We start from the raw sequence: 7,104 nt of genomic DNA, 5'->3' as shown, positions 1-7,104 counted from the left end.
AAAAGCTGTCTACATTTTTTTATTTAGTTTTTCCCCATAGTTGAGATGTTTGTGCCACGTGTAAAGCGTAAATGTTCAGACTGTTAAAGGAAGCCATTTTGTTTTTATTTATTTTCCTGAATGGTACTATATGGAGATGTTGTATTTACTGTATAGTAAAATAAACATAAAAGGTGCCCCATTTGTCTGTTTTTTGGGCTCGTGGAAGGCCCGCGTTCATAGTTGCAGAAAATACAATATTAACCTTTGCGTTACAAAATAAAATATTTTTATTAAAAGAAAAATACATTTTAGTCCAAAAGAAAAAAAATCATGTTACATAATGATTGTACTTGACCAATGGAGCAAGCAAAATAATGTTGCATTAGAACAAGTGAGGTATCATAGGATCTTCCTGGGGAGCTCATAAAATCCAGTGATAGCGGGCTCTGGTGCCATGCAGTTTGTCACATGCTTGTGTACCCTCAAAGCACTATACATGGGTTAATATGTATCATATCTACCGGCTACTTGCCAAGTCTCCCCAGACATTTGCATAAGTTAAAGCAATAGTGTATTGTGATTTAAAGGGATTGTCTATGATTAGAAAAAAAAATGATCTGCTGGTTTGGTTTTCCCACTCTTGTCCATGGGCTGTGTTCGGTATTGTCGCATAGCCTCATTCACAAAAGCAGCTAAACTGCAATACCAGATGCAACCCAAGGGCGGTGCTGTTTCTGGAAGAAACATAAAAAGCAGTTTTGTTTTGTTTTTTTAATCATGGGCAACCCCTTTAGGAAAACAGTGAGGACTATATGCCATCCATCATTTGTATTTATGCAGCAAACTTGTTGCATGCAACAGGTAGCAAATTCACCAATCCATGCATACACAGGTGTCACCCTCCAAAAAAACCATCTCCTATACCATGTATAAGCTGCAACACTGTATTTGTCTTTTGCGTATTAACATGTCCTTTGTATAGATAATAAAAAAGGACACGTTTCCCTCTACAATTTGATGTAAAGGTATAAAATAACATGCAGAAACTTACAACGTTTCTTCCAAAAATGTGGAAGGATGAAACAAAATCTAAACAGGACGCCATACAGTGTGTATTGTTTGGATTATGCAATAAAAGATCAAACAGTTTTTAGCTATATTACAGTTTGGTCCTAGTGGGTCACCTTACACAATGCTGGCCAGGCATGAAAGGGTCTGTACCAACAAGAATCACAATGACTTAATTGGTCGTATTTTAAGTCAGACTATGGTCAATTTAATGTCAACTTCCAACTAAATTCCCTGGGCTGGATGAGAGGCGTACAGTACAATAGTGTATAATATTATGGTTGCTTTCTTTTAGAGAACGTGCCAATTTTGACCAAGGACTGTGTGGTATTGCAGCTCAGCGCCATTCAAGTGAATAGGGTGGAGCTGCAACACCATATACAACCCACGGTCAAAAGGGACGCGGTTTCTTGAAGAAAAAAAAGCAGCCATGGCTTTTTTTTTTTTCTCCAATGCTGGCCAACCTCTTTAGGGCTGGTTCAGATTAGTGTAATACACAAATCCCAGCCTGACTGCGGGTCTAATGACAAAAACTAACAGGACCATAGATCCCAGTGTCTGGCAGAAATCATGTTGAATTTGGCAGACTGTAGATAAACACACCCCGTTAAAGTCACACCCATTTAAAGAAAAAAAAAAAGCACGGTGTAAAAGTCAAAACACGCGCATGCTAATGCTTGCAACTTTTTTGCCAGAATACTGGCATTGTGTTTAAAAAAAAAAAAAAACTTCCCACAAAGTGAATTAGGCCGGGGTTACATGGGGAAGACTCCGTAAGATCATTGGATTACTGCACTATAAGGCTATGTTCACACAGAGTATTTTGCAGGAGGAATATCTGCCTCAAAATTCCGTCTGGAAGTTTGAGGCAGAATTTCCTCTCCCTGCACGCCGATTTTCAGAGTTTTTCGTGGCGTTTTTCGCCCGCAGGCATAAAACACCGCGAAATACGCTTTCTCTGCCTCCCATTGAAGTCAATGGGAGGTCAGAGGCGGAAACGCCCGAAGATAGGGCATGTCGCTTCTTTTTCCCGCGAGGCAGTTTTACTGCTCGTGGGAAAAAGACGCCACTGCCTCCCATTGAAATCAATGGGAGGCATTTTCGGGCCGTTTTTGCCAAGTTTTGCGACGCGGTTTCTGCGTCAAAACTCTGTGTGAACATAGCCTTAATGTATTCATAAATGGCACTGCAATACCAGATACAACCACTGGACAAAAGGGGAGCAGTTTCTGGAAACATGTTATTCACACTGAGTTTTTTGCAGGCATAAAATTCTGCCTGGAAAAATCAGCTTTTTTTTCCGATTTCTTCAACAGACGAAGGGAATAACCCGAGTGTTTTTTGGCAAAAAACGCATTTATTTCCGTCTCCCATTGATTTCAATGGGGTTTTTGAGGCGGAAAACGCCTCAAGGTAGGGCACGTCACATCTTTTTCTTGTGAGCGTTTTTGGTTTGCTCGTGGGGGGTGGGAGGGGGAACGAAAAAAAAAAAAAAAAATCACCTCCACCTCCCATTAAAATCAATAGGAGGCAATTTCGGCTGTTTTTTGCAGCAAAAGAACTCAGTGTGAACAGGGCCTTAAGGGCTCCCTTAAGATCCCAACTCTGAAATATGCGGGTACCAGCACATTGTTAGGATTACCCCGATCACCTCTCTACTTTAGTAAATTATTGAATTTCCCTCTAAATAATTCTGGAGAATCTTTTTCTTAGAACTCTACATTGTGTTGTTACTCTGTTATTCCTCCTAGAAATATATGAATAAATTAACTGGGTGGTATCGGGTGGAGGTGTGTCCTTAAACAGTCTGACATTGTCCAATCAGTGCTGACAGTGAGACTTTGTAGAGACACACCCACTTGACAAGGGGAAGGGTAACGCCTATTTGTCAATTTCTTAGTAAAAGAGGCTCTGTCACCAGATTTTGCAACCCCTATCTGCTATTGCAGCAGATAGGCGCTGCAATGTAGATTACAGTAACGTTTTTATTTTAAAAAAACGAGCATTTTTGGCCAAGTTATGACCATTTTTGTAGTTATGCAAATGAGGCTTGCAAAAGTCCAAGTGGGTGTGTTTAAAAGTAAAAGTCCAAGTGGGCGTGTATTATGTGCGTACATCGGGGCGTTTTTAATACTTTCACTAGCTGGGCGCTCTGATGAGAAGTAACATCCTCTTCTCTTCAGAACGCCCAGCTTGTGACAGTGCAGATCTGTGACGTCACTCACAGGTCCTGCATCGTGACGGCCACATCGGCACCAGAGGCTACAGTTGATTCTGCAGCAGCATCAGCGTTTGCAGGTAAGATCGACTTACCTGCAAACGCTGATGCTGCTGCAGAATCAACTGTAGCCTCTGGTGCCGATGTGGCCGACACGATGCAGGACCTGTGAGTGACGTCACAGATCTGCACTGTCAGAAGCTGGGCGTTGTGAAGAGAAGTGGATGATACTTCTCGTTAGAGCGCCCAGCTAGTGAAAGTATTAAAAACGCCCCGATGTACGCACATAATACACGCCCACTTGGACTTTTACTTTTAAACACACCCACTTGGACTTTTGCAAGCCTCATTTGCATAACTACAAAAATGGTCATAACTTGGCCAAAAATGCTCGTTTTTTTAAAATAAAAACGTTACTGTAATCTACATTGCAGCGCCTATCTGCTGCAATAGCAGATAGGGGTTGCAAAATCTGGTGACAGAGCCTCTTAAATTTCTAGGAGGAACAGTGGAATGGCACAACATACAGTTCTAAGGAAGTCGAAAATATTCATGAAAATTTGACAGGTCCACTTTAAATAAAACCTGACTCACCTAGTTTACCAAAGGCTTCATTCAGGTGCATTCTCACACTGGTGGAATTATGAACAAGAAACAAAAAACACACAAGAAAAAAATAAAACAGGATTCAGGACACACAAGACAGATGGCATGTTTAATTGTCCAACAGATAAGACATTATCAGAGTTACAAAGGCAAAGAGGATCTCTCTTATATAATGTCCCAGATTTACAGTGACTGAGAATCGGCATTGTAGAAATTATTATTTACATACAGGAGGGGCTGCTATACTGGGATGTCGGACCAGTGACTGAAGGTGCACATGGGACAGGGTGCTGTGAGCGCAGGGGACGGAGAAGTCATTCAAGATGTATCCAAGAATAACCGCGGCGCTAAGTATTCATACATCCAGGCCACTTGTCAACAATTCTTTACATATACCATGAAGATTAGTACTTAAATGTTTTTGGGTTCTAAGTTGAAACCCCACCCCCGCCTATAAAGTGATTGCATAATCACTGGATATTGCTACAGCGTGACCTATATGAGATTCTATGGATATGGCTTTTTGCAAATTTTACAGCTGCGCATTACAGCTGGGTCAGACCTCGTCATCAGCTAGCGCACAGCGATTCAAGCATTAGGAATAGCATATTTATATAACACTGAAAAGATGGACGTCGGCTACATCTAAAGCCGTGCCAAATGGAATACAACCCAGACAAATAAAGCTGCACTGAATACACAATGGTTTAGAATACTACACTTCATTACTCAGAGAATAACAGGAAAAAAAAAAAACTATTGGAGATACAAGGCGGGAACATCTAAGATTTGCAAAATAACCTTGGTTCATCTGAAATTACCTAGAGGTCTAGACACAAATGGGGGAGTCGTAGTGAAGGGGTACACACATACTCTTTGCATAAGGAAAAGTCATACAAATTTTTACATTTTCTTCATCAGTTCCTTTTAGTTTACAAGATCTCTGCTTGAGGTCTTCTAAATAGGAACCTTTATTGATGACTTCCAGTGGATGAAAATCAGATAAATTCACTGTAACAAGCCGTGCACTTGTATGTCCATCACGTGACAACAGATTCTCCCCCCCCCCCCCCCCCCTGGGAGTAACCAATGGAGGTTCCTATTGAATGACAGCAAGCAGAGATCTTGAAAACCATAAGTAGTTATGACCAAAAGTATATTGGAAAACTGCATAGCTTTTTATTATGCATGGAATAACCTTTATTTGCTGGAACACATAATTACCTCTTTAAGGGCCCCCAATAATTCAATAAAACTGGTAATAGCAGTTAGACTTTACTGGTGTCTCTTAGGGTGTGTTCACACAACGTAGTAAACTGTAGTTTTTTGTGCCATTTTAACAATCGCACGTTTTTTTGTGATTTTGAAAAGAGCAAAAACTGCAATGTGACTATCAGGGTGGATTCACACATTGCGTATTGTTGCAGATTTGGATGTAGATTTTTGAGCCAAAGCCAGAAGTGGATACAGGAGAAGTAGAAGTTCTTCCTTTATATTTTCCATTCCCTTTCAAACCAATTCTGGCTTTGGTTCGAAAATCTTCATCAAAATCCGCAACTGATATGCGATACGTAATTCCAGCCTAGGGCCGGGTTCCCCCAAAAACTACGCAGCGTATCCAACCTAGAACCCACAGCACATTGAGTTTAAAAAAACCGCACCACATTGCAACACTTGGCTATTTGTTGCAGGTTTTTCATCCCCATTGAATTCAAATGGGGAAAACCTGCAACAGAAAAAGCTACGAAAACGTAGCATAAATGCTACGGATTTAATATCCACACCGCAGGTCAACTTATTACACTGGAGTTTTTTTCCGCAGCGTGGGCCTGAGATTTTCTAAATCTCATTCACTTTGCTGCTACTGTAAATGCTGCTGAAATCCGCCCAGAATTCCGTTGCGGATATGCTGCGGCATTTACGCTACGTGGGAACCCGGGCTTAGAGTTTTGCTCCACTATGAATAGGAGACAATGGATACACAAGTAAAAGTGCTTTTCATGACCTCTATTCTAATCTACACACAGGATAGATGCTGCAGGAAATCGTGCCTGTACCCAGATGTTACAAATGTAAAATTCCTCCCAATTCTACAAGGTGATTCGAACAGCAGGAATTCAAAAATCATTAAATTTGTGAATTGTTCGTAAAACAACTTTGTAACATATTTAAGACGAAGCTTCAAATCTGGTATCACAGCAGAGTCCGATAGACTTGAACTGTAATACCAGTCACAACCTGTGCATAAGAGTGGCACCGTCTCTGGAAGGAGTCAGCCATGTTTTTCTAATCTTATACAACCCCTTTAAAAAGTTAATAAAAGACCAACCGATTCAAAAAATTTCTATCTGCTCTCGCTGCCGATGCTTCAGTTGTCGCACGCTTCTCTCTGCATTAATGGTGGACAGGGTGATCACATGTTCCTACAACTCTGCATGAAAAATGAAAACGTTAGATTACCTGAACGTACAAGATAATAAGATTGTTTTTTCCTAGTTCTATCCGCACTGATTCCAGGAACTAAAGAACTTATAACTGACCTGTACTGGTTCCAATGATCTAGAACCATTAGTACTGTGGATTTTTCGGTGTGATTATACTTGTTCACCTGTGGAACAGAACGTCTTATAATGTGAACGGTCGGCAGCTCATCCTGTCTTCTATCAAGTACCTCATTTCATGTAGCAATCACTTCTGCCCAAGACCCCTCCCAGCTCCTTACCTAGAATTGTATAGAATGAGTAACCAATTTGTAGTGATGCCAAGTAGTTAATACCTTCGTAGGGCTGGATTCACACAGTTTTACTGCATTTTTCTTTTTAGGTCAAAAATGCTGTGGCCAGTTGTTATTTTTAAGTCTGTACTGAATTACAGAAAACGCCACGAAGCGTTTTGGTTTCTAGCATTTTTGTGGGGTCAGTAGCGCTCTATATATATATATATATATATATATATATATATATATATATATATATATATATATATATATATATATATATAAACACAGCATGCTCTGGGCATTGTGTTTTTTCATAGGACTTCAAAAACGAAAAGAAAAAAAATCATGACAGTTTTATAAAAATACTCCACCAAAAACGCTTGAAATTTTTTACAATTCCTCTTTACTTACCACACAGTGAACAATTGGGTTTACAATGGTAACATCAATAATAACGTAGGTGTACAGTAGCCTCGCTAATAGGATGTCACCATGGAAGACCACATGGTTT

This window comes from Rhinoderma darwinii, chromosome 7 (assembly GCF_050947455.1).
Source record: "Rhinoderma darwinii isolate aRhiDar2 chromosome 7, aRhiDar2.hap1, whole genome shotgun sequence".
Classification (NCBI taxonomy): Eukaryota; Metazoa; Chordata; class Amphibia; order Anura; family Rhinodermatidae; genus Rhinoderma; species Rhinoderma darwinii.
Note: the sequence above shows the minus strand (reverse complement) of the source record.